General features: G+C 40.0%; 2 pseudogenes; both read right to left on the reverse strand.

Annotated features, from left to right (window-relative positions):
- Positions 1–20,838: 20,838 nt before the first annotated feature.
- Positions 20,839–22,527, reverse strand: LOC104431293 (annotated as a pseudogene).
- A 56-nt stretch (positions 22,528–22,583) lies between these two features.
- LOC120287622 lies at positions 22,584–26,989 on the reverse strand (annotated as a pseudogene).
- Between the last annotated feature and the right edge of the window lie 592 nt (positions 26,990–27,581).

Below are 27,581 nucleotides of genomic sequence, written 5' to 3' on the forward strand. Positions count from 1 at the left end.
TATCATCAAAGATATACCACGAAATCGAGCGTATCTTATTGTCCACAGATTAAACACCAATGTTGAAGTTTGAGGAAGAATCTTGATCCCGTTCTACCGAGGAGCGTGTTGTCGCTATTAGGGGGAGAAAAGACGTTTTTTGAGGGTAGTATTCTCTTACGTTTCTTAGAGGGAGAGAGAGAGACAAAAAACAACGTACGATGGTTGAAGGGGTACGTTCCCTTTTTCTTTTCTCTCTTACGTCTTCTCCAACAGACGTAACTCTTCAATATAAAACATTCCCCCAAAAGACACAACTCCTCATATCTAAACAACGTAGCCTTTCATATCGCAACCATTCCTCCATGGGCTCTTATCCTGCGGGCCGGGCTTTTAGGCCCAACATGGGCGAACGGGCCCACTTAGTCCCATCAACACATGAATAAAAACCATCATCTCCCACTTGCACATGGTGGGCCGAACAGGATCTTCTTTATCTCTCTGCAACATTCATACCGGTGAATAATCCGTACGACTAGCATACTTTGAGAGCTCATTGCCATACATCTGTTAGGAATATATAGCAGCTCATAATGGGCATTACACTCTGAGTAGATTTAGTATGCAATACCCTAGATCGATCAATCACGTTTATATCTCTCTTGATCTCTTTTTAAAACAATGATATATTGTATTCACAATTATGATTATCCCAAAGACAGTCATAACTGGTCAACTAGTGAATACAAAACTAGAATGTGATTTTCCATATTCGATCTTCCTCTTTCCTTCAAACTCTCAATTTCAGTTCAACTTGATGTTCTAGAAATGTCCCATTAGATTGAATCAATTCATGATCATTGGCAACATCCTAAGATAGCAAACACTGAATAGAAATCTTGAGAATAAGCAAAAGTCATGAGGGCACTAAAATTGAGGAACTCTTTTCCTTAAGAGTCTCACACGGCATAAAAGTTGAGATTAAACTTTTGCCACTCTTATTGGTCGTCTCATGCATACGTGGTATGAAATACGTATTACAATATTAACTCATTTCCCACGGAGCGTATGTCTACACCATCAAATACTGTACAGATAATAGTTCAGACATACCTAATGTCTAACTTGAGTTCACATATCTACTCATACACAGAATTCATCAGAACTCACATTTGGCATCATAGACAGATAAAGTAAAATATGTGGCTTATTTTACTCTTGGACATAGTAAATATTATGTCATCATCTTAACACTTAGTTAATGTGATATATATATATATATATATTAAGCTTAAGCTCTCGATTATTAGCTAGATAATAAGCTTAAAAATCATTTCATCTCTATTTATCACATAGTAAATAGAGGCGATTACCCGTGTGAATGAGCTAATCTTTTATCTATCCAACATACTTTCTCAACTTTACATAATGCACTGAGCATTAAGATGCATAAACGTCAAACAAAGATTCATAGGCATTAATAATAGAAAAACACAAATTCATTAAATGTGAACATTTCAGGGAAATTACAATATTCAGTACATCAACCTCTATGCAATCTTAAAGATTTTACATGACCACAAAACACATCTTTAGGTATTGGCTCTGTCATATGATCTGCTACCATTCTATGCATAGATATGTACTATAAGTTCACATCTTTTCGTACAACCATATCCTTGACAAAATTATACTTGGTATCTATATGTTTGGTCTTGCCATGTTATTTTGGATCTTTAGTGTACGCTATAGCTGCTTGGCTATCACAATTAACCAATAATGGATTTGCAGCATACCCAATAACACCTAAATAATCCAAAAATCTCTTAAGCCAAACTCCTTCTTGTACTGCTACTGATAATGCCACGAACTCAGCTTTCATCATGGACAAGGCTATGCATGTTTGCTTCTTACTGCTCCAAGATATGTCGTCATTATTCAGTAAGAAAGAAAATCCAGAGGTAGATTTCCTTTCATCTAAATCTCCTCCCCAATCAGCATTTGAATAGCCTTCAAGTTGTAGATCCTTTCATTGATAATTCAGCTTGTAATCAGCAGTTCCCTTCAGTTACCTCAGTATTCTCTTAACGGCTTTCCAATGTGTTTGACCTGGATTGGATTGGTATCTACTCACCATTCCAACTACAAAACATATGTCAAGTCTTGTACAAATCATAACATACATCAAGCTCCCAACAGCACTAACATAAGGAACATGTTGCATTTGTTCCTTCTCTTATGGAGTCCTTGGACATAGTCTATAGCTCAATCTTTCACCTTTTACAATAGGAGTATCTATGGGTTTATAATCTTGCATACGAAATCATTCAAAAACCTTATTTATGTATGTTTCTTGCGAAAGAGATAATGACATCTTCGAACGATCTCTTGAAATCTTAACTCCAAGAATGTATGCAGCCTCACCCATGTCTTTCATCTAAAGTTGGAAGATGACAAACTCTTGATAGTATTAACAAACTCCATATTACTTCCGGCAATTAATATATCATCAACATATAATGATATGATCACAAATTGATTTTTAGATCTTTTGATATATACACAATGATCATCATCAATCATTGTAAAATCATATGCCATTATGACATTATGAAAACGTATATACCATTGTCTTGACGACTGCTTAAGGCCATATATCGATCTCAAAAGTCGACATACATTTTCTTCTTGGCCTACCATAATGAAACCAGCAGATTGTTCCATATATATTTTTTCCTCTAATTCTCCATTGAGGAAAGCAGTCTTTACATCCATTTGATGTAACTCAAAATCCATACTTGCCACTATTGCCAGAATAATGCGAATCGAGGTAAATCTCATTATAGGAGAAAATGTTTCTTCATAATCAATTCCTTCCTGTTGATTATACCCCTTCGCCACAAGGCGAGCTTTATGCATTTCTATCGAACCATCAGCTTTACGCTTTATTTTGAGAACATATTTGTTCCCAATGGTTTTGCGTCCTTTTGGAAGATCAACCAGTTTCCAAACATTGTTTGACTTCATTGACTCCATCTCCTCTTCCATTGCATGCATCCATTTTTCCTTACTAGGGCAATTTAGAGCTTCATTAACATTTCCTGGCTTATCCTTATCTTGTGAAGCAACCATAAAAGTTTCCCTTTCAATGTCAAAACGTCGACGGGGAATACTTTTGCAACTTGTTCGCCGTATGGCAGATTGTACACTTTGTGCATCATTCCCCATCATGCTCCCACTCGGATTAGATAATGATGATATCATCTCATCATGTTGTTGTAATTGAGAGTGAGTTGAATTAAATTCATCATTTCTCATGTTACTCCCACTTGGACGAACTCCACTAAGGTCATTATCTGGATCCAAGGTTTCAAATAAGAAGTAATCCTCATCTATTTCGTCCTTCTTAGGAAATTCATTCTATAAGAATGTGACATCCCGTGATTCGAATTCAGTTATACTTCCACTTTCCTACTCACCTATAAAAACATACCCTTTCGAGTGTTCAGAGTATCTTATGAAAATACTCTTCTTTCCTCTGGGACCCAATTTCCCAAACTTGTGAGAGGGCTCATGAATATAGGCAGCACAACCCCATGGTTTAAGAAAACTTAAGTCCGATTTTTTACTTGTCCATAACTCATGGAGTGGAAGTAACTCATTTGGAAGACACCCGGTTAAGTATATAGGTAGCAGTTAATAACACATCACTCCAAAAAGTGATAGGTAAGTTAGCATGCGCCATCATGGACCTAACCATTTCTAGTAGGGTTCTGTTCCTTCTCTCTGCAGCACCATTTTTGTTGAGGAGTATATGGAATATGTGACATCCTGAAATTCGAGTCCTCTGAGGAATGAATGGATGTGAATTTCGTCAATGCATTGTTGGTTGATCTCACTCGGAATTGATCACTCCTAAGATACTGACCTTGAGGGGAAATGCTAATGAGGACAGAACTCGTACGACTAAAGGACTCGACCTGGGAAAACGACTTGACCGTGAGGTTTACGTGAGGACGATCCTGTAGATACGCAGGCCGATTCTAAGGACGACTAAAAGTTGATTCGCAGACAGAACATAATGGAACGACGGGTGATTCCGTTTACTGTTATCGAATCCACGAACGACCCTATGTTGATCCTCAGTAATCGTGTACTTTGAAATAAGAATCTATCATTCGTAATTTCATGCAGTCAATGACGTCCATGCATCGAGATGTCTTGAACGTGGTTTGGCACGAGTCGGTCACGCGTGAATCCTCACAGCCACCCGTCAGTCTGAGTTGTAACCGAAATGACATTTGGCAAAATTGACATGGCAAGAGAACTTATGATTGGACTTCGAATTATCGGGAATGTCCGGGACGGACTTTGGATTAAGCTACATCAAATAGTCGACAGAGCCAGTTAAGCCGAGCAATTGGAAAAGGGATTTTCGGACCGAGGAAGCGAGCCCGTGAGATCGTGGGCGGGGCCAAGCCAGTGTGGGCCCTAGGCTCAAATTTGGACAGCCACCTTAATGGGTCTAAGTCAAGCAAATAAGCCCATTGGGCCAAACCTACTATTTATCTTCTAAGCCCATGAGCCAATTCTTATCCATTTCAAGCCCAACAAATTCCCAAGCCCATTCCTATTCATGGCCAAGCCCAATCCTTAGGCCCATCCACCAATTTCAGCCCAACGTCAGATTTGTAATTTGTGCAAGGTGAAATAACCAAAATACCCCTAGTTGTAGGGAGAAAATGCTAGAGAAGAGAGAGAAAATGATGATGGCTTGGCATGGGGACTTGAAGCAAGCATTGATGGGGGTCTTGACAGCCCTCACTTCACTCTCTCTCTCCCCCCCATTCGGCCTCCCTCGAACGGAGCTCTCTCTCTCCTCGTTTTCCCTCTCCTTCAGTTTCTGCTCCAGCTGACCCTTCAGTGAAGAATCGAGTCAAAAGTGGTCCTCCCGGATGAATCAGCCAACGAGCCACATATCACCGTGACCGGGAGAGACAGAACGTTCCAACTAGCCCAATTTCGTCCCGAACGGAGCCGCCGTCCGGCCTGGGCGCCGCCGTGAAGGAACCGGTCGCCGGTCCGTCGGTCCGCCTGCAGCCTGCACTGTTTCGCGTTTTCGGCCATTTTTCTCCCATTCCGGTCCTTCCTCCGCCCATCCCAACCTCCAGCAAGACCCCCAAGACCTCTGGGAGCCACCGGTTGCCAACCACCCGCTTGCCGGAGCTCCGATTGGCCCGTTTTCGCCATTGAAGCTACTGGTTTCTTCTCTGCAGTTCAGCCAAGATCAGAAGCAGCAACCAGCAAGGTTTTGGAGACTTCGAGGCCCGTTTTAGGTGTCTTCCCAGCCTCCATTGGTGTCGCCGCTTTGGGGTTTATCGACCGCCTTGGTGTCGTGGTGGCCGTGAACTCACTGGCGTGCAAAACCGGTGAGTTTATCCTCTAAACCTCGCTTAGTAAATTAATCATGCTTAAGGAGTGTTTAGATTAGTCTAATTAGGTTTAGGTGGTTAGATTAGATTATTTTAATGTAAATTAGATTAGTTGTATGATTAGTTTAATTGATGTTTAATTAGGGCTAATTGTATGTTTAAATTAGTGTAATCTAGTTTAAGCCATAATTAATTATTTTTAATTAACTAATTATTTCGAATTTATAAATATTATTTTATTAAATTATATTATTATAAAATAATATTTAATTATTTAATTTTCGGAATTAAATTTAATTATTTAATAATTTCGAAAATTTTGCTTTGGGATGGCTTGGTCGTTAGAATTTCGCACCGATCGCGGCGGTGCGGTCAATTTGTATCAATTGTATGCATAATTGTGAAATTAAGTGAAAATGATGATTGTGGTTAATAATTCCAAAAATGTGGAATTGAGTGAAATTGGAGAAGTTTTGGTATTTAACTTGAAAATACCCGGTGTTGGCTTTTGGCACCGTAATTGGTTTATAGGATCAGTTTGAATCGTTGGATGTTATTGGATTGTATATCCAGTTCTATGGTTTAAATGTCACGCCCCGATCCTCAGGCATGTGCACATCCCTTACCTTTGGTCGATTTTAAAATGCGATATCTCAGGACTAAGTATCACCGACCCTTTCATTTTAAATATGCACATACGGAAGCAATTATAAATCTCCAGACAATAAAATAATAGGATAGAAAAGTATGATCGTATTTTTCAAACCAAGACAAGTCTTTATAGACAAACTAGTTCATTACAAACTTAGGCTGTCTGCAAAATTATCGGCTTATCAAAAGGCTGATTGTCTTAACATCCACTAGTCAGACCCATTCGCCAATTCTTCAGCCCCCACCTTCCGAACTCTAGGACTTCCGGTCCTCCACAATCGTCATATAGGGACCTGAAATATTTTCCCCAAACCGAGATGAGACTACGTCTCAGAAAGTTCTACCCCCTAAGACCCGATTAGTAAACTAATACACCTTAAGGCTGCCTATGCACAACATGAGACAGAGGACTTACCTTGGCCTCAGATTCCACCTGCATGTTAGCACATATCAAATAAGCACCTAAGCAATCACATCACAGATCGAAGCATCGATCAAATCGACCTAGTCGATTACACGCCAACAAGACCGATCCACGTCATTTCCACTCAATCAATCAATTCACAACAATCGAATCAAAGCAAGGTCAATCGACTTAGTCGATTACATAATCACAAGACCACTTCCGGTCATTTCAACTATTCCAACTCAATTCACAAATATGAATCACGGTCCTTAGGACATAACTTGCTATAGGTGGTAATCACGGCTCCACCAAGCAACTTTCAAATATTCAATGGCTTTACGGTCCCACTCGACCACTTTCAAGATTCAATGGATAGCTTTACGGTCCCACTCGACCACTTTCAGGATTCAATGGCTTTACGGTCCCACTCGACCCTTTCAAGATTCAATGGCTTTACGGTCCCACTTGACCCTTTCAAGATTCAATGGCTTTACAATCCCACTCGACCACTTTCAAGATTCAATTTGACACAATTCAAAAGTCAAATAAATAAACGAACTGCGCCACGACAATCAGCACAAGATTTCGGTCGTCACCATCTCCATCTTAATTTCAAAAATAAATAAATAATTAATTAATTAATTTCGAAAATTAATTAATAAATATTAAAAATACAATTTAACTCAAAATAAAGCCCAATTAAATAAACGGACTTCACCACGGTCATCAGCATAATTTTCCAGTCACTAGCCATCTCAACTGAATTTTCGGAAAATAAATAAATAATTAATTAATTTCAAAAATTAAATAATTAATATTAAAAATTCAATTTAGCTCAAAATAAAACCCGATTAAATAAACGGACTTCACCACAGTCATCAGCGAAATTTTCTGGTCACTAGCCATCTCGGTTGAATTTCCGGAAAATAATTAATTAAATAATTAATTTCGAAAATTTAAATAAATAAATACAATAAATTCAATTTAGCACAATATAAGGCTCAATTAAATAAACGGTCTGCACCACGATTATCAGCATAAAATCCCAGTCACTGGCCATCCCAGTTGAATTTCCGGAAATAAATAATTAAATAATTAATTAATAATTAATTTCGAAAATTAATATTTAATTCCTAAAAATTCCACCTAGGCCCGATTTGCTTAATTAACACCTAATAAGGGACGGGAAAAATCCCAAAAGCATCCAATAAATACTATAGGTAATTCTCTATCTAATTACACTAACCAAACAACTAACATGCAATGTAATTAACTAATAATCACTAATCAATTATAATCTAACCACCTAATTACACTTAATTAACACTAATTAACCTTTAAGTGTAATTAGCACACTAAGAAGGCATTAGTGAGTAAAACTCACTCAAAACGACGGGCTCGATGTGAGGATCAACTTTCCTCAAAGCGGGCCGAGCATCCGGGCTCGGGAAGGCGACCAAAACGGGCCTCGAAGTTGCTGCAATACCCATTCCTCAACTCTCTGTTCACTGCGGTTGAGGCCGAGAAAGGTGAGGGGAAGGCTTGGGTTGAGGCGAGCAAGGGCTGAGGTGGATGGAGGAGGCCAAACCGGGCCAAAGCGGTGGCGGTAGGAGCTCTGGCAATGGTCTACAGTGGCCGGGACGAGCTGAACAGCTCGCTGGGATGAGGAGCTGGGCGAGAAAGAGGCCGAGATGAGCGGAGTAGCGGCGGAGTGACGGCGTGCAGCACGGCGGAGTGACGGCGTGCAGCACGGCGGAGGGTGGTGGCGTCGCACGCGGCGCTGGATGCTCCGACATCCATCCCAAATCTGGAACCTCGGGCAGCACACGGAGAGGAGGACAGAGGGTATGAGGGCGGATGGCGTTCGAGCGGGCGAGCGGGAGACGAATGGCGGCAGCGCTCCGGCACGACGGCAACGACAGCTCTGGCGTGGCTGCGGCTCATTCAATGCTGCTGGCCGCTAATTCTGCTTCTGCAATTCTTCGAACCAGCCGAGAAGGAGAAGAAGAAGATGTCAAGAGAGTGAGGGAGTCCAGAGAGAGAGTGAGAGTTTGAAAAGTCAAAAGTGAAAAGGTGGAGAAAGCCAAGTTGAAGATAGCCGTGTATTCGGTGGGAAGGGGGCATTTCGCACGACGGGGAAAAGGAGAGAAGGAGAGAGAGAGAGAGAGAGAGAGAAAAAAAAAAAAGGAAAGAGAAACTTGTGGGAAAGTTAGGTGTTTGGTCAAATGGGGTAAAAAGAAATGGGAATAAATTCAAAAGAAAAGAATTCCCTCAAATAGAAAATTCTTAATTCATTTTCTTTTGAATAAGCTCGTTGATTCCCAAAAGAAATTTCAGATTATAGTACTCGGTTCCCAATTGCATTTCTGCATCCATTTTCCCTCTTCAATTTCTCTCAAATGACTCTCATAAAATCAATTGATGTCTCACTTATCAAATTGATTATTTTCCTCATCTAAAAATTCCCTCATGCTTCTCAATTTCACAATCCCCGGCTTCAACTGAACGAAAACGGCCATATTTATCCAGTCGAAATTAGAACCCGAAAATCCGGATGTCACATTAAATATATGTACCGCTTTGGCGAGCAATTGGTTTATATACGTCAGCTTGTGTGAGCATCATTGTCAGCTTGTGTGAGCACTAGATGTCAGCTTGTGAGAGCAATGATCGTTTATCAGCTTGTGGGAGCAATTATCCATATGTCAGCTTGTGTGAGCTATCATCTATGTATATATCAGCTTGTGCGAGCTACCATCTATATTAGCTTGTGAGAGCATTGCATCCATGTCAGCTTGTGTGAGCCGTGATTTATTAATGGATGGATAGATGGTATGAATTGATAGATGATATGAATTGATAGATGGTATGAATTTATCGACGTATGAATTGCACTGACGTGAGGGAAGGACTGAGGCGAGGTAAGTCCTCTATTCTCTTTGTGTGGCTAGAGCACCCTGGGGCTTATTTTCTTCCTAATCAAGTTTTAGAGGGTAGGACTCGCTGAGACATCGTCTCATCCCGGTTGTGGGATAATATTTCAGGTCCCTAGATGGCGGATCCTCCGGAGCTTTTTGGTAGACCAATGAGGGTCGCTGAGAGGATTTTTTTTTTACTTTACTGATCTCGACTGAAGAGCTGGCGAATGGACCTGTCTAGCTAATCTTAGGACAGCTTAGTTTTTGAGGACTGATCTTCTATAGATCTTTTGTAAATAGCCTAGTCCTATAAATGAACTGGTTTGATATGTATAAAAAGTATGTGGTTGGTTTTGAAAATGTGATCCTGCTTTTCTATCCCAATTGAGTTTTGTCTGGGGATTATTTATCCGTTCCGCATGTGCAATTAAATGAATGGGTCGGCGACGTGTCCTGGGAAGTCGTATTTCTATCGACTGCAATGGGATGTGCGCGTGCTCGAGGTTCGGGGCGTGACAGAATAGACAACTGTCTTTCTATTCCTTTTTCATCACATAAATTTTTAAACTCATCAGATAAATATTCACGACCTTGATCGGATCTCAATACTTTTATTTTCTTGTTTAATTGATTTTCTACCAAGTTCATAAACCTTTTGAAATAACTCAATACTTCATATTTATGAAAAATCAAATAGACATATCTGAATCAAGTATAATCATCTATAAATGTGATAAAATAAACAACCACATGCCTTCCTCTCACATTCATAAAACCACAGACGTCAGAATGGATTAATTGCAAAGGAAATTTGGCTCTTTTACCTTTTCCAAATAGTTTCCTTATCGTTTTCCCTACTAGGCAATGCTCACATATGAGCAAATCGGCTTTTTCAATGTTGCCCAGCAAGCCCTCTTTGGCTAGCCTATTCATACGTTATTGGCTAATATGATCAAGTCTAGCATGCCACACACTCACATCATTATCATATGAATTAGGGGATGTGAAAAGGGAATAACAAATATTGGCATTACCATAGTCAACATTCAATACAATGAAACCATCTAAAAAATAAACACAACCATAGTAGTTTGTATCCAAATACAAATCCACACCATTATTATGAAAGTTCATATTTAAACCAAGCTTAACCAACACTAAAACAGACACTAAATTCCAACGAATCTCCGGAGCATACAACACATCATGTAGAAACAAAGTGCATGCACCATGCATGTTTAATTGACAGATGACAATTCCTTTTACTTCTGCTTTGGAGTTTTCCTACATAGATCCACTTAGTTCCAGTTGGTACTCATTGGAATTCCACGAAGGATTCTCTATCTTTCGCTACGTGGTCTGTCGCTCATGAATCTACAGTCCATAAAGAATTAGATTTAGCTAAGAATACATAACTTGACACATAAGCAAAGTTCTCAATAGTACAAGGGGTGTGCACCTTATTTGGCTCGCGACAATCGCAAGCATAGTGACCCTTCTGGTCACAGTTGTAACACTTCACCCTTGAAATACTCTTCACTCGAAGACGTTTTCCTCTCTTATGTTGGTTAGCTCTTGGTTTCTTGCAAGAATTACTTGATCCCTTGCATTTCCACATATTGAATGAATCAATGCGCTTACGCTTAGAGCTCGAAGCTCCTTTTAAGCTGAAAGCAACACAGCAAATATCTGTATCCCACTCAAATGCCTTAAGGTAGTCATCTGCTAGCCCAATGTGGCGCACAGCATTCTCAAGATCTTCCATAACATGGTCAAGAGCTTTTAATGCTTCTTGCTTTTCAAGCACATATTGAATTTTCTTATTCAATATTTCACAATTATTGCCGTTCAATTTGTCTTCTCTGTTCAAATAAGCAATTATGTTCTTAGTTGCTGAAGCCATTGATCTGAACATATCAGACATATATGCACGAATTATTAATACCTATAATTTATGCATCCATCCAAAAATCATAACTTGGAATTATTATTAATATAATCTTCTATGCAAAATAAATTATTTGAAGTTACGAAAACTTCTATAAACTACCCACAACAGTTAATTAATAACAGAAGCAAATAATATTTGACATCCAATAATGATAGAATAATAATGCTTTCACATAATACAACTAACATATCAGTTTCTACACCAATAACAACTAGGTAGAAAACATTTACATAAGATGTCCATAAAGCATACTAAAAAAAATCTCAAAACATCTAAAACCAAGTCATTATACTACGAACAGGGAAAGCTTCTACTTGGTTCAATTTCTTGTTCTTTTCTTTTGTAAAATTTTCAGGCATTCTTGACAGCCACGGAAAAACTGACGAATATCCCTTAAGATTTCTCCTTCGCACATTCAACCCCCGCCTAATCGAAGTCATTCCTTGGGTTGCAGTCTTTGTGGCTTCAACCCGATGATATTCATCTACAAAAGCCATCACTAGACTCTTATACCTAGTGGCTTTGTTGACTTCCCATAAGCGATTCAACACTCCTTGCCATTCTAGTGGAAGAGTGTTCATGAAAAAATCGCACCATCTGAGAATCTGGCATGGGATAACCGTTCCATATGACTTCTTGTATCATTTTGTTGACCTCAAGAATATGATCAATTATATTGTCACTATCACATCGATAATTATTCAAATCGGCTATCATCCCTGAAAACCTTTCCTTTTGTTCATTTGTAATTGTGCGAATAGATACGCGCGCCTTACGAGGAGGCATTGTTCCTGCAACAAATGCATAACAAAAAAGAATTAAAATATAATCCATAATGAACAAAAAGGGAAAATACATAGTTTTCCATGGTTCCAGCAACAAATGAAGAACAAAAATGGATTACTTATAATTCATAACAAACAAATCAGAAAATACATCATTTTCCTCTCTTTTTTTTTTTTTTTTTTCCGTCAATGAGGGTCAACAGTGGTCAACTCCAGTCAATGGTCAACGGATGACCAGGTCGAGTCAACGGGTCAATGGGTCAAGTCAACAGGTCAACGGGTGAGGTCAATGGTCAATGGAGCCGGGTCGGATCGATCGGATCGGGTTAGACCGGTTAGGCCGGAAGGGCCGGGTCGGATGAACCAATCGACGAACCCAACACGCGCCAGTTGCTGCACACGTGCGTCGCACGTGCCAAGGTCGAAACTACGCGTTCGACACGCGTGCCTGAGGGGAACCGTGTTGCGCCGACGACCCCTCTTCATTCTAGCCGCGTGTGGCGACGCGTCCGGCGTCCCCTAGTGGCGATCCGCCACTCGTTTTTCTTGTATCGACGAGATCTTCAACCCTACGCTACCAGAAACGAACTTCGACTTACAGAAAAACAGAAACAATGGTGAGCAGTACGCGGGTGTCGGGATTTTCTGTCCCCAATCGACCGGCGGCGGCTTTTCTCGAATTTCGACCATAAAACTAATTCAATAACATAAAAGGGGATCGGGAAACATGAATTACGGCTCTGATACCAATGTTGGGAATAAAGGATTCCCTAAAACGGATTCGACACTAAATCGAACCCCTAAAACAAATGCAGAAGACAAGCCCAAGAATCACATGTATCACCGATCAAAGATATACCACGGAATCAAGCGTACCTTATTGTCCACAGATTAAACATCAATTTTGAAGTTCGAGAAAGAATCTTGATCCCGTTTTACTGAGGAGCGTCTGTCGCTATTAGAGAGAGAAAATACGTTGTTTTTTTAGGGTACTATTCTCTTACGTTTCTTAGAGGGAGAGAGAGAGACAAAAAAACAACATACATTGGTTGAAGGGGTACGTTCCCTTTTTCTTTTCTCTCTTACGTCTTCTCCAACAGACGTAACTCTTCAATGTTGTTGACACCCGAAATTTTATCATTTTTTTTTAACGTCCATTGTTTGCAAAAATTTTAAAAAATAAATAAATAAAGAGCCAAAAAGAAAACAAAGAAAACAAAACAAAACAAAACAAAACAAAACAAAACAAAAAGAAAAATGAAATGAAATGAAAAGAAAAAATTAGAAATAAAAGGAAAACGAAAAAAAGAAAAAGGAGAGAAAAAAAAAAAAAAAAAGAAAGAAGAAAAAAAGAATAGAAAAGGGGGAAAGGAGGCCATTTGGGCCATTGGGGGGACGATTGGAGGTCTCTCTCTCTAAAAAAAAAAAAACCGTTCGCGCACGAACGCTCGGGGACGTATTCTCTTGCTGAGGGGATTTCTCACTCTAGGGCTCTCCGGCGAACTCTCTCTCTCTCAAGGGAGTGTTCTCTCTCTCTCGGAATTCTGGTCGAAGGCTAGGGTTTTCCTCCGTCGGTGCGCGATCGGAGGTGTTTCCTCTATTCGGCGAAGAGCTTGCTAGGGGATCCGGTTTCCGAAACCGATCGGCGCAGGTAGTAGCGACAGCAGCGGCGGCGGAGCCTGATTCGATCTCTTCTGTTCGTCATCAACAACCTGCTCACCTCGGCTCTGACTCCGTGTGCTGAGTTCCAAGATCGTGAATCACCTCCCGTTCCTCGTCTCTCTTCGTCCGGTGCGCTGAGTTTTTGGCGGGCTGAAGCGTTCTCTCTCGGGCGGACTCTCTCTGGATCGGACGGGCTCTCTCGATCCCTACCTCCTCTGGACCCTCTCGAACCCTAGAAGACGGAGCAGCTGCCGATCGAAGAGCTCAAAGCTTGGGGCTTGGATTCGCACCGAATTTCGGAGGTTTTGACTTGGCTCCGAAAGTAAAGATCCGAAGCCGATCGATCAACATCGACGGCAGCAGCAACGTTAGCTTGGATGTGTGCCGAGTGTAGAGATATCGACTTGATTCCGAAAATAGAGATACGAGGCTGATTGGCGGAGGCATCGTCAGTTGCATAGGCGGTGGCTTCTGATCGTTTCATTATTCTGCTCTTTCGTTGATTTTGTGCGCAGGAAGGCTCGAGAACCAGTCTTTCCCTCTCGATCGTTCCCTAGTGCACTGAACCCGACTCTCGGGAACGGCTGGTGGAGGAATTCAGAGGTGTGCAAGGCGAACGAATGTAACCTAATCTTCAAGCTCATCTCCCATCCGACGCCGCGAGCCAAGTAGCAACCCTTGACCAACCGCATTGTTTTGCGTCTTCTTTGTGCTTGGTTTCGGGCTCTCTGGACCTAGTTGCTATTGTCTGGTTCATACGAGTTTTGGCCTTGTCTACATGCATGCTGCGATTGCGAAGTCTTGAGTGTTGATTGTTTTCGAATCCCTACTCAAGCTCAGTCTTGGTGCTCCCTGTTTTTTGTTTTTTTTCTTGCGCATATTTAGCGTTTGATGAAATGCCTGAACTAAATGCACGTTCATAGTCTTTACTGTGCTCGAGGCTTGCTGTCCTTTTGTTTGTATTGACCATTAACTTGTTGTCCCTATGTCAAAGCTGAACTTAGTTGTCCTTTGATCATACTGGTGGTTATCGTCACTGTTTAGATAATGTTTCCCCCACCAATGGCATATTCGAAAGCTAATTTGTTTTAGTAAAAATTGGTCTTCAATCTGCATGCTGTGTTTTTTTTTTTTTTTGATTTTTGGCTTAGTCATAAATAGTTAATCCCTATTGCATCATGTTTACCTACGTTCCGATGTCCCATTAAAGTTGCAATGCTTGTGTCTTACCACATTTCCCATATAAAGATTACTAGAATGCGATTATGTGTGCTTTTAGTGAGTTAAATACATATCACGTGCAATTGATGTTTGCTGTTCATGTGTGAATTTGCTGATATTGAAAGTTGGAATTTGTCTTGGTCTAGAATGCATGCTTTGTTTTTATAACCTCGAATACTTGTGAATTTGGTACGAATTTTTTGTGTGAGGAGTTTGGGATTAGGTCCTTCATGAAAGTGGTCCTTCACATAAAAACTGCAAAAAATGGTTGTATGTTTGCCTTGCTGCTCTATTCTACTTTTGATGGACCTTGATCTCTTCTAGGATTTTGTAAATTCACGTGCTTTTAGTTACAATATATAATGAAATGATGTCTTTGATTTTTGAAGTTGATTCGATTATAGAAATGCTGTCTTTTCTGTGGCTAATTGCTGTTAGTCTTAAGATGAGATAGTAGATTTGTCCACTTGCTTCCAATATGTTGTAGAATGATGGTGTGACATGCTACTATGTTCTATTCTTGATTGACTTGTTCATGTTCTTGAACTTTTAGAAATTCACGTGTTAAAAATTTTGAGAGGCTTCCTCGTGAAATTTGTTCCTATGATGCTGATTTCACATGATTTGCATATCAATTGAACTGAACTTTTCTTGTGATTTGCATGATAGAAATCTGTCATAAAAATGAAATTCATAACCCCCGTTTTTCCTTGTCAAAGCTAACCTCGTCATTTTTTCTATGATTTTCTTGTTAAGGAATTCTAAGATTGGATCCTTAACAAAAGTTGTTTGTCTCTCTTTTGTTCGCGCTGTGGTAAAATTTCATATTCTTCAGATTTTCTTTTTAGGTCAAATCACCATTAATGTGTCACGACATCCCGATATTTTGCTGTAATTTCGACGTAATATTATGCATTCTTGAATTTTCTTTAACTTCTATATAGCTCACATTAAAAAAAAACTTTTGCCATGTAAGTTGTTACCATGATTGGGTGTGCATTTGATTCCAACTTGAGGTTAGTTTGGTTATGAATTGATGCCATTTTGATCAAAAGGACTCATACGTGCTTGTGATAAGATATGGCTTCAATTTCATGGCGATTTGTCATCAAACAATCACAATTTATAGTCTCATGTGCTCTGTTACAATTCTGATTGCATGCGGGAAGTTATGGATTAAGCATTGATTAGATGGATATACATGTAGCATGAACATGTTCAATGATGCATATTGTTTGGTGAATAATCTTTTGTCAGCTAATTCATTTGTTTGATTAACTGAGGACCAATGTTTTATGGCTTGGATGCCTGTCATATTATATGCTTTGCATGTGATCATTTGACAAATGATTTTGGTGCGACACATATCAATGTTGAACTTTAGGATATCACTCGAAACTTGACTTTCGCATTGTACTTTAGAAATGAAAATGGTTGCTTGATGTGTTTGATTGTTTCTTTTATTTGTACGCACCTAGTTATTAGTTTTTTAGATTAGGTTTAGATTAGGACCTTGAAGATGGAGAAGGCATGAAGATGGTGGAGGTCGATGTCCATTCCGACCATTTTCATGTAATACCCATTTTCCCGACATATGTCTCGGGCTCCATTTGTTGTATAAAACTCGACGAGTTGCAGGTTTTCTTTCTTTTCTTTTTTTTAATTGTTTTTTCTTTTTATATTCTTTAGGATTGCATGATTAGGTTTACTGTTTTTTTTCCTTGAATGTTTACTTCATGTCTTGCAATTTAATTTTCATTGGTTGTTTTCCTTTTTATTTTTTTTAGAAATAGAATAGCATGAAAATGATCAACCACGCATGATCACTTAGTCTAGGAATTGATGATCCCGAAAATGTAAAAAGAAATGCATGAACATGTTAGAAAAAACACAACATATTATTTAGGTACCGAAAGGGCGCTAATAGCAATATTAGTGTAACCCAAGTCCCCGAACCTAGATATCTGGTTACGTAGGAATCGAGGGAACACTCCCGACCCTCGATTGGGTTTCTAACCGACCCCCAAAATGAGGCTAGTGGCGACTCCTGTATATTTTTTAGGTTGTTAAATACCTAGATCGTATAAATAAATCCGTTGTCACGCGGGGTACGAGCTTGGGAGAGCTCGCGATCTTGAAATCAAGTACCCCTAAACCCGACATTTTCCCACCTTGGACATTTCGAGGGGCGGTGAGATCGGGTCGCGACAAATGTAAAACATTCCCCCAAAAGACACAACTCCTTATATCTAAACAACGTAGCCTTTCACATCACAACCATTCCTCCATGGGCTCTTATCTTGCGGGCCGAGCTTTTAGGCCCAACATGGGCGGACGGGCCCACTTAGGCCCATCAACACATGAATAAAAACCATCACCTATAAATGTAGGTAAGTAGCTTTCATATTGAAATGAAAAGTTCAGCTAATCACTAGAGTAGGTACTAAGTTCGACGCAATGGAGAAAAAGTAAACAATATGAGACAGAAACATCTCAAGAATCGAGTTTCTTACTTATTCCTGCAGTTCATCACGCTCATTGGAGAATCATCCTGATGAGAAAGACCATTCATTGTGACAGGAGGCTGTGGAACTGTCTCTTCCAATTCCTTTGACATTTGTTGCTCTGCTGCACCATGAAAGGTAGGCGAGAACAATTGAAACCTCACATAAGTGTTCGAAGTACGACAACAGGACCCGTCTAGTGTACAGCAAAATTCATAGGCTGAACTTCAAGGTCTCCATAAACCGACTTCCAGAAGCAAACGATCATATACAGATGGCCTCACTTAGAAGAGCCCTCGATAACAAGCTCGAGGAGCTGGAAGAGATTCATGGAAAACCGACCCCAAGTGAAAGGTGAATAGAGGACAATTCGGGCGTAAATTGCGTATTAATTCCACTTGTGGAAGAACTGATTATTGATACGGCGATGCACTTAAGTTGAGGTCATGTGGCGCGGATTGCTCCTGGCCATCGTGAACTTCGTATAGGTACAAACTCTATGCAATGTCCCTTTGTTTCACTCTATATCGAGCAAGCTTACAGTGCTAGATACGAAGAATCTCTGCTGCTAGATACGAAGAATGTCTGCTTATTCTTTAATTCTGCCACATTTTTCACATCTACTCCGAGGACAAAAACCAGCTCTCGGTGGATTTTTCATGGTCATGCCGTGTCTAGAGATTCGGGATTCTCTTCTTATTCCTCGTGTTTTCTTACATAGTTCTGTAGCTATTCGAGTAAAGACGGTGTTAAATTGATGTTGATTTGACATTTTCCATGTTTAGCATACTAACAGGCGAAGAACTACACAAGTGCTTTTAAAAAAAGTTGCTCATCCTGACCGTTTACTCATGACCAATACAATTTTCAGTTTGCCAGTGAGCCGAGATGAAAACTTTTCTCTACAAATGCCGCTTGAGAATTTATTGAAAGATGATGGAACGACATGCTTGGCAAACGATAAAAAAAAGGTTGCTAACTAACCTTCTTAGTGGTTTGTTTATGATATCATGTTTAGCATATAAGAAGACCAGCTGAAACATGTCTTTAAACTATCTGTTGCAGCAACGCTATGTGATTGGACACAAGTCATAAAGTGTGAACTTTATACTAGATATTGCATCTCTTTTGGAGATTTAAATTCTTTAGATAAGTTTGGGACTTTGCCCTGTTTAAACTATTATCAGAATCAGGATGGAAGAGAGATGCTAGTCAGTCATGGGAAAATTACTAGAAAAAACTCATTGTACTTTTACCAATGCGGTCATTAATCTTTCAGTCATGCCAATTGAATTTTAAACATTTTCACATTTTGACAATTGAGTTCATCTGGCCAATTTTGTTAGGAAATCATTGATGTGGACACCGGTTATCTTATGTGGCACAAGCGGCGCTAACGTGGAGAATTTTTAAAATATTTTAAACATTTTTTTTTAATTTTTATGAATCATTTTCTCTTCTTTTTGCATTTTTTCTTTTCTTCTCTTTTCCTCCATTACTTTTTTTCGCCATGTCCGGCGAGGGTCACTGTCTTCGCTAGTAGCTGCAAGGACCCGACAACTCTCACAAGCCACGGTAATAAAAAAAGAAAAAAATTAAAAAAAAATCCATTCTTTAAAAAAATTATAAGAATTTGCCAACATTAGTATTGACCATCTTATGTAAGATAGCCGGCATTCACATCAATGATTTTTTCTTAAAATTGGCCTAATAAACTCAGTTGGCAAAGTGTGAAAAGGTTGAGGATTCAATTGATGTAATTAAAAGATTTATGACTTAATTGGCTAAAGCACAATAGATTTAGGACCTTTTTGGAAATTTTCCCATTATTCATGATATCTACAAACAATGCCTCTGATTTAACACAATTCCAGCGATTAAGAGACTAATTCTTTTTAAGTGTTCACTTAAGTGGGCTTGATCGATGATGGTTACTCCTGGTCATTGCCGATTTTAAAGTCGGAACGGTTACAAAAGAATTACCATCCAAAGGCAATAGGACACTTACAAAATCAGTGACAAAGAGAGAGCCAATCTTGTACCCTAAAATACAATAATGTATGTCTAGATTTTCAGCATACGCTTGCGAGATAATCTTGGATACTTTTCGTCAAGAGATTTTTTTTGTTTAATGATTTGTCCAATCATCACTTAATAATTTATTCACGATATAGAAAATAATTAAAGGTATCATCACGTGCTGAATAGACCACTTATTTCGACGAAAAAATGTTGTGCTCGTGCTCGTGTTCATGATTTATAGAAGGGAAATTTGCAACAAAAAGGGAAAAAATACTACATTTTAATAACTGACTATATCACTATAGAAAAAAAAAAAAATGAACATGTGCAATGAAAACGGCATTGGATGTGTCATGTGACCTACTATTATAGTCCTTAAACAAACGGCAGAAGTATCAAATACTAATAATTAATTATCTTTCTATCTCATTAAAAAAAGTTTTTAAATTTATTTTTATTTTTATTTTTAATGTCATATATTAGTGAGGTCTGGAGTAGCAGACCTGCAAGGTCGCAAGTACCGGGATTCTTACCGGTCAATGATATTGACGCAATGTCTTAACTGTTTTTTTTTTTTTTTTTTTCAAATTCCTCTTGTTGTTATCTGAGCTTTAGATCCCATGATTTTCTAAATTGAGATCCCAAGCAAAATCGAAATAAATAATTCAATCGATATAAATTACATCAAGGAGGATCAATTGAAGAGTATACGCCAATTGAGAGATACTTACACCTCTACTATGCTGATGCAAGGGGCGTAGTTTGCCAACCATTATAAGGGAGAGGCAGTTTTTTATTCATAAGCTAATTAGCATGATACATCTGCCAACAATGTCTATTATATAGAAAATCTATTTCTTTCTCTTTTCATTACACTTTTACTTATAATGCTCATTAAGGCTCCATTTAGAGATCACAGAAGGTATTTGTTAAGATGTCAGAAGTAGATTACACTAACTTACCACTTTTCTTCTTTCCAATGCTAATTTCAAGACCGGAGAAAAAAGAATGAAAACATTGACTACTGTCACGGATGTTTAGAATTCATAATTACCAGACTTCGCAGCTTTTTTTTTTTTTTTTTCCTTATTTGCTTTTTAAAGGTATTTCATTTGAAATCTTTGGGTGTTTTATCAATCACTTGATGTCCAACTTAACAAAAAAAATTCAATTTTCGAAATTTGCAATTTTATTCCAAGGACTTTTAATCTAAAACGTTTCAACTTTCAGTTAAATCTAAAGATACAAGATCGCATTCTCTAACCTCAACCTTAGCAAAGTCAACTTGAGATATCGCCCTCGACAAAACTAATCTGAATCTTGCAGCTAAGATTACAAGCGGAAAGAAAAGGCATAAAATACTGAAAAAGAACTTGGCAGAACCGCTTAGAATGCCTAGTTGAAACGTCGAAATATATACAGATGTGAGGAAGCCATCACACCAAAACCCTCCCCTCTTCAACTCTAAACTGAAGAAAAAAAAATACAGAGAAGACAAGATGCACAAAACAATCGAAGATTTACACAGAGATTGACGAAGCCAGCATGCCCAAGATCACTGAACAGCAGCAACAGGAGCAGCAGCTGAGAAAAGAGTGGAAAGAAAAGGAAAAAATAAAATGTAATGTCATTCGACTTTGCTTAATGTGTTCGTTGTCCATATACCCTTTGAAGGAGGAGCTGTGCCTGAGATCTTTACAACGGCCTGGTGCTTGCGCTGTCGTCGCCTTTTCTTTGTAATTTTATTGTTGTCGCCATTGTTTTCATGGGGAGGGTTGTTTTCGCATTTTCTTACGTCGACCTTTACGATGTGGTAATCCGATATCCCTTTCGATGACAGGACCAAATATGACCCCGGAATGAACTTGTATGGGCAATATGGTGACGCCAGTATGTAGTCCACCCTCGTTCCATATTTGCATGTCCCTTGCACACCTGCAATAGAATAAACAGTTTCAAATTACATATTCAGACAATAATCACTCGAAAAAAAGACTCTAGACTTCAATTTTCATACCACGGATTTTCATATCAAAGGTTAATATCGACAAAGTAATGACAACAATGGATGTATATATTCAACATGATCACTTCAAATGTTATGAATTTCCATCCATTCAAGCTAATCATGTGATCATCGAGCGAGAGGAGCATCGTGCTCAAAAAGCACCTCAGATTAGCCATTTGATAGAGCGAAAAAGAAAATTCGAAAGATGGGAAAGCGAACAAGTGAGTTCTTACTTTGTCCTTTGGCAATGACGACCACGGACTCGCATTCTCTGGCAAAGTCCTTAGCATCTGTGTACTGCTTGCTCTTCAGAAACCTCATGACTTCAACCTTTGGGGTCGGTTTTCCCATCTCTTCATAGTACTGTAACAAACACAGGTGCCCATGATTACAAAATCGCCGTAGCTTAAGCTATTTAGTAATCGAGTTTGACGTGCTAACGAATATCACATCAAACATGACAGAAATGTACATACCTTGACGATGTCGGTCCACCGCTCTGCGAGTAATCGGTCTCGTCGAGAGAGTTGAGGTCACCAGCCAACATGTGGGGAGAGTCGCTTGACTGGATGATGGCGCCGACTTGCTTCATCCGCCAGTTCTCATCGAGATGATCCAGGTGGGTGCACTGAAAGTTCACTTCCCCAACATGGGGCACTTATATTGTTGCCTTCAAACATTCCTGTGCAATAAAACATATCGAGTTCACACCCACTTCGATTCCTGGTCAATTTAATATGTCAATCGATTATATTTCAATCCACCATTTTCTTCTTTTTCTGAATTTTCGCGCAACGAAAGCACATAATCCCTTCACTATCTAAGGCGTGGCTTAATTAATCGAACGCAAAAGTCTTGGAAATTGACTCCATCACAAGCAATTGAGTGGTGTCTCAAACTAGTTGATTCTACCTGGTCTGTCTCGCTTGAGAGAAAAGTAGTTTTCCTTGAAGATGAGTAGTCCTTGTATAGTCTTCAGGTCAAGCATCTGATTTGGCAAATACATAAAATAAAGCAAAATCAAAATCCTCCCCACCTTACTGTCCTACCTACATACACCTTACCCTGCCCTCATTCAATACGCCATAGATCTTATCCTTCGTTTATCTTCCCAACTCCTCATTTAAATACTAAAGAGCAAAAAATATATATGTAATTTAGCAGGTTCCTAAGCATTCTCTTGACTATATCAGCAATTAATACAGAATGATCTTCAACGCCGACTCTCATCAACCCACTAAATGCAACCAGAAATGAAAAAAGGAGGAATGGAAGAAGTCCAAGACAGTCTTTCATCACACACACTCGCACGAATTTCGAATAGTTATAACTGAAGATATTATTATTATTATTATTATTATTATTATTGATAAATGACAATTCTCTGGAGAACCCATATCTAAAATCATAGAAAGAAAAAAATGGGTTTTTTTTTAAAATTTAATTTATATTTTAAGTCTGACTGGCATTGCTCACAGCTGGTGCTGGGATCCTTGGAAAGGCCCACCATTGTTGTTGCAGATAGCTTTCCGTAAGTTGTACAAAGGCAAACAGGCTGTGGGAGAAAAGCCTTGGGGAATTCTTGGATTTTTGGTGGTAGGGTTCTCGTGAATAATATTCCAAATTCTTCCCAGATCAGTTCCTGGACAACTCCATTCAGATAATTCCAAATAGAACAGTTTAAAAAAGGGGAGGGAAAAAAAAAAGACAAAATATAAACCAAGTGACAGCAAGATTTTCATCCACAAATTCTGATGGCTAGGCAAAAGCTTATGTTTTTGCTTTTATTTTTTGGTCTTGTGAATTTTTATTACATCCACCTTACCTTAATTTCAACGAAAATTTCAACTGTCCGAAGTGGATTTGCACTGTCGTAGATGGGTCTGCGAAATTAATATTTTCACTTGGAAAACTGTAAGAAAAAATTATATAATATGTCCAGTGGGAATATTAATTTATGATATATTATCAAACTTCGCTTTCAATGGTAGACGCCTCAATAAACAAATGACAATATCTTTTAAATTTCGAAATCGCCTAGGAAGGCCACTTGCTCAATGAGAAACAGAGCATATCATCGTCACCATAATTACGAAAATGATAGCAAGAATAACAGGTAAAAAATATGTGGAAATTAATAAATTAGTAAATAAAATAAAATAAAACGAAATGACGGACCTGAAATCGGTGTCGTCGAATATCTTCTGGACCTTCCAGTGTTTGATTGGCCATCGGGAGAGGACGGCGTTGCCGTACTCCGGCGCCCACCTCTCGGCGAACGCGTAGCTCATCCCCAGCGCCGCCGCCAGCTCCGACAGCGGCTTCATCTCCCTCTCCTCCTCCGCCTTCACGTCCTGCAGCGCCACTATGTCCGCGTCCAGCTCCCGCAGCACCTCCACCACCGTCCTCGTGCTCCTGTACGCCTGCCGGCCGCCGCCGCTACCGCCGTTCTCAGGCTCCCCCTTGCCGTCGCCGGAGCCTTCCCTTTGAAGATTCGACCGATCGACGCTGAGGCCAAGGACGAGGAGTGGGGAGATGGAGAAGGAGGAGTCGGAGGTTCGGCGGCGGCGGCGGACGAATCGCTGAAGCTCAGGTTCCGCCGGATGCGGAGGAGGGAGATTTCGTTGTCCGGCAGGTTGATGTCGACCCAGACCTTCGATCTGGCGAACTTCTGCTGCTTTGTCAGGTGATCCTGGCCGTTGATCGAGTGCAGGGGAGACTGCTTGAGTATGCCCCGGGCATCCATGTCTTCTGGCTTGATGTTCGGGAAGGTTACTAGAGAATAACCGCCATCTCCTAAAAGCTGCACAGCAGAAACTATAGAGTTATCCTCAGCTTGACCTCTGGCTCTCTCTTTCTTATCTGAATCATATAAAGAACCTCCACCATCCTTCTCAGCCTCAGTGATCTCGCAATGGGAAAGGTCAAATGAATGATCAGCTGAATTCATCACATGAAGACTTTCAGCATTCACACTGGCAGGAGAATCATAAAATTCGAAAGGAAATACAGACTCAGCCTTGCTTGATGTTTGTGAACTGGCAGATAGTGTGCAGCTGGCCATAATTTCCAAATGACATTGCAATTTAGATGTATGCAAGCTGCGAGAAGTGCAATATATAGCATAGAAATGGCATTTAACAAGGCAAAGGAGGCAAGGAGCAAGGCCACCATGTTTATTTCGAGGCCAAAGAGATTAAACATGTTCTCCATCCAAAAATTTACATAGACTATGAAGATTGTCTTCTGCGTTTCAAATCTCTCCCTTCTCATGGCAATAATCCTTTTCTTGTTCCATTTGTGGCTTTCGTTGGTGCTTCCCCAAATATATCCAAAGGAATATTTTCTAGCACTGCCACCCCCAGAGGCTCCAGCTTTGGGTACGTTAGTTGATGCTTGAGAAAAACCAGAGGCTGAGGAAGACAAATTGTTTCTCACGCCTTCTGCATCACAAGGAATTGCAGGAGAATCTGCAGGTGGCTTGCTTTTCCCGTTTGAATTAGAAAAATCCCTAAACACTTCTTCTGCTGATACAAACAGAGGGCAAGGTTCTTTGGTGTAATCTTTGCTCAAAATGCGAGTTGGTACTTTTTGCAACCAACGGAAGAAATTGTATTGAAGGGTCCAAGCAGATATCACCAGCACTTTTCCCCTTAAACCCAATTCTAGAGCCCAAAAGCCTGACTGTAATAACTCAAAACCCAAGAACTTGGCTAAACTTATTCTGTCCAGGAAACATTCCTGCCTCGGCAACCCACATCTGAAATAGATATTCTGTCATCACCAGAATTTCTATGACAAGACCAAGCAGATAAAAGGGAACATATGACAAGACCAAGCAGATAGAGGAAACCAAAGAGACTAATTGATGACGATGATGCATAGAACACTACTATATACACTATGTTGTCACCGTGTCAAACGAGGAAACCCTGAATAAATCCAAGTGCTCCAAATTCCATAAGTTTTGAGTCATCAGATTGGATATACTTGCTCTGTCTCCTCTCCTATCTATAGAGCTGCATCACAATCAGGATTGCAAGAGACTGCCAAATATTCTGCAATAGCGAAGCTTCTGAGTTGTAGGCCAAGTAAAACTGTCGCCCCTGACAACCACATCTCAAAGGTGGAGAAATTGCTCAAGCTGTATATGAAGATAAACACATGATTGCATATACTTTTAATGGAAACCAAAGGTTCTTCTCGTCCTTTCAATGAGTTGTCTTCCTATGATCCAACATAGGAGGAGCAAAATGTAGCCAAACGATATGTGATTGGGTGTCACCAAGTAAACTGTTAGGAGGATTGTCAAAAAAAAGCAATATACGTGCCACACGAGCAATATACAGATAGAAACTTTTGCCCCATTGCACCAAGAAACGACGCGATCCTTCTCTCTGGAAAATTGAAAGGATATTACATTTTAGAAATGCAAATTACAAATACCTGTCATATAATTTAGAAAAACAGTAAACAAAATCTTCCACTATAAACCTCTACAAATGAATCTGGCATTCTGAACAGTGCATAACTAGTCAAAAGTCCACCACCATATCTAAATAGATAAGGTCTAGTCATTACTCGCATGCTATTAAGCCGATGGATAATCAATTTTCACGCAGAAACTCCATGGGAGAATTTAAAGAGTGTCCTTGGAACGAAAGGGTGGAGTCTTGAACATATTTAAGTAGCCATCAACAGAGAATGAAAATGGCAGCACTCCAAGTCATTTACTCAAAAGAAAGCAGCAAGTGACGACTCAAACTCGACAAAAGGAACGGCTCGTTCAAATCGAGCATGCTGGTGGACTAGGGGAAACGAGACCCAGCTGTTTCGGTTCCGGAGTTCCCAGAGAGAAGTGTTTGACCGCGAATATCCCTACCCGGCTTGGCGACGACGGCCAAAAGGCGAGGCTGAAGCGAAACGAGCTATGGTCGGCCGCCTCGCTGTTGCACCGAGCCCAGGATCATCGGGATAAAAATGGATTCGACCCAAAGAAAACTCACTGGGAATTCGGGCGCCGGGGAATAGGTAGCCGCGGGCTCGAGGGTGTCGGCTGGAGACCGCCGGTTTATGTTGGGGATGGCCGGGTAACGCTTGTCCGAGAACGAAGTTTGGCTCCTGGGTCTCACTTTCTCTCAGTCCATCCTTCCGCTCACTCTCGGTTATCTCTCCGCTTCACCCTTTGCTCAGTCTCTCGGATCTCACTCTCTCTGTTGCTCTCGCTGTCTCCAGCCTCCCCCGAAGAACTCGAGAACACAGTTGCCTCTCTTTCCTCTCTTATCTGGCTCGCCCCTTCTCTCTCTCTCGAGCTCGCCTTCTCACTCTCACCAGCTCTCTCTCTCTCTCGGTTGCTCTTCCTCGGCCGAACAAACCCAAGAAAACCAGAGAGACCCCCCCTTCCCTTTGCAGCCTTTCTCTCCCTTTTATCTCGTTTCTCTCTCTTTCTTCAAGGACGAGACCAACTGGCTTCGTACCGCACGACATTCCTGGGCGAACGTTGCGTGCAGCCTCGCGTCCTTGCGTCCTTTGGCCAGCGACCGCTCTCTGTTTTGTCCTGAAGCTGACGTCCAAGCAAGGGAAGGAGGAGGAAGGAGGAAGAAGAGCGAGCTGGGCCGCGGAAGAAGAAAGGTGGGCCGCGCCTGGGAAATAGAAGGAATAGAAGCGAGCTGGGCCACAAGGGGGGAAAAGAAAGGGCAAAGGAGGGGCCGGGCTAAGGCTGGCCCTAGCCCGGCTCGGCCGCGTTTTTATTTTTTGTTGATTTTTTTCTAATTTTAATTTTAATTTTTTTATTTTTAATACTAGTAATGCAAATGTTCCTAATGTCTATATGGAATGCAATTTAATGAAAACGCAATGCATTTTAATGAAAATTATTTATTTTACTTTTTACTTTTTTTAGAGACTAATCCATAATTTTCTATACAACTAAGTCCTAAATAAAAAAGGCAAAATTTAGATGTCAAAAACAGATATAAACATTTTTTTTTCATTTGATTGAACAATAGTAATAGATCGGTTCATTTATTAAGTGGTTCTATT

The sequence above is a fragment of the Eucalyptus grandis genome, chromosome 8 (assembly GCF_016545825.1).
Source record: "Eucalyptus grandis isolate ANBG69807.140 chromosome 8, ASM1654582v1, whole genome shotgun sequence".
NCBI lineage: Eukaryota > Viridiplantae > Streptophyta > Magnoliopsida > Myrtales > Myrtaceae > Eucalyptus > Eucalyptus grandis.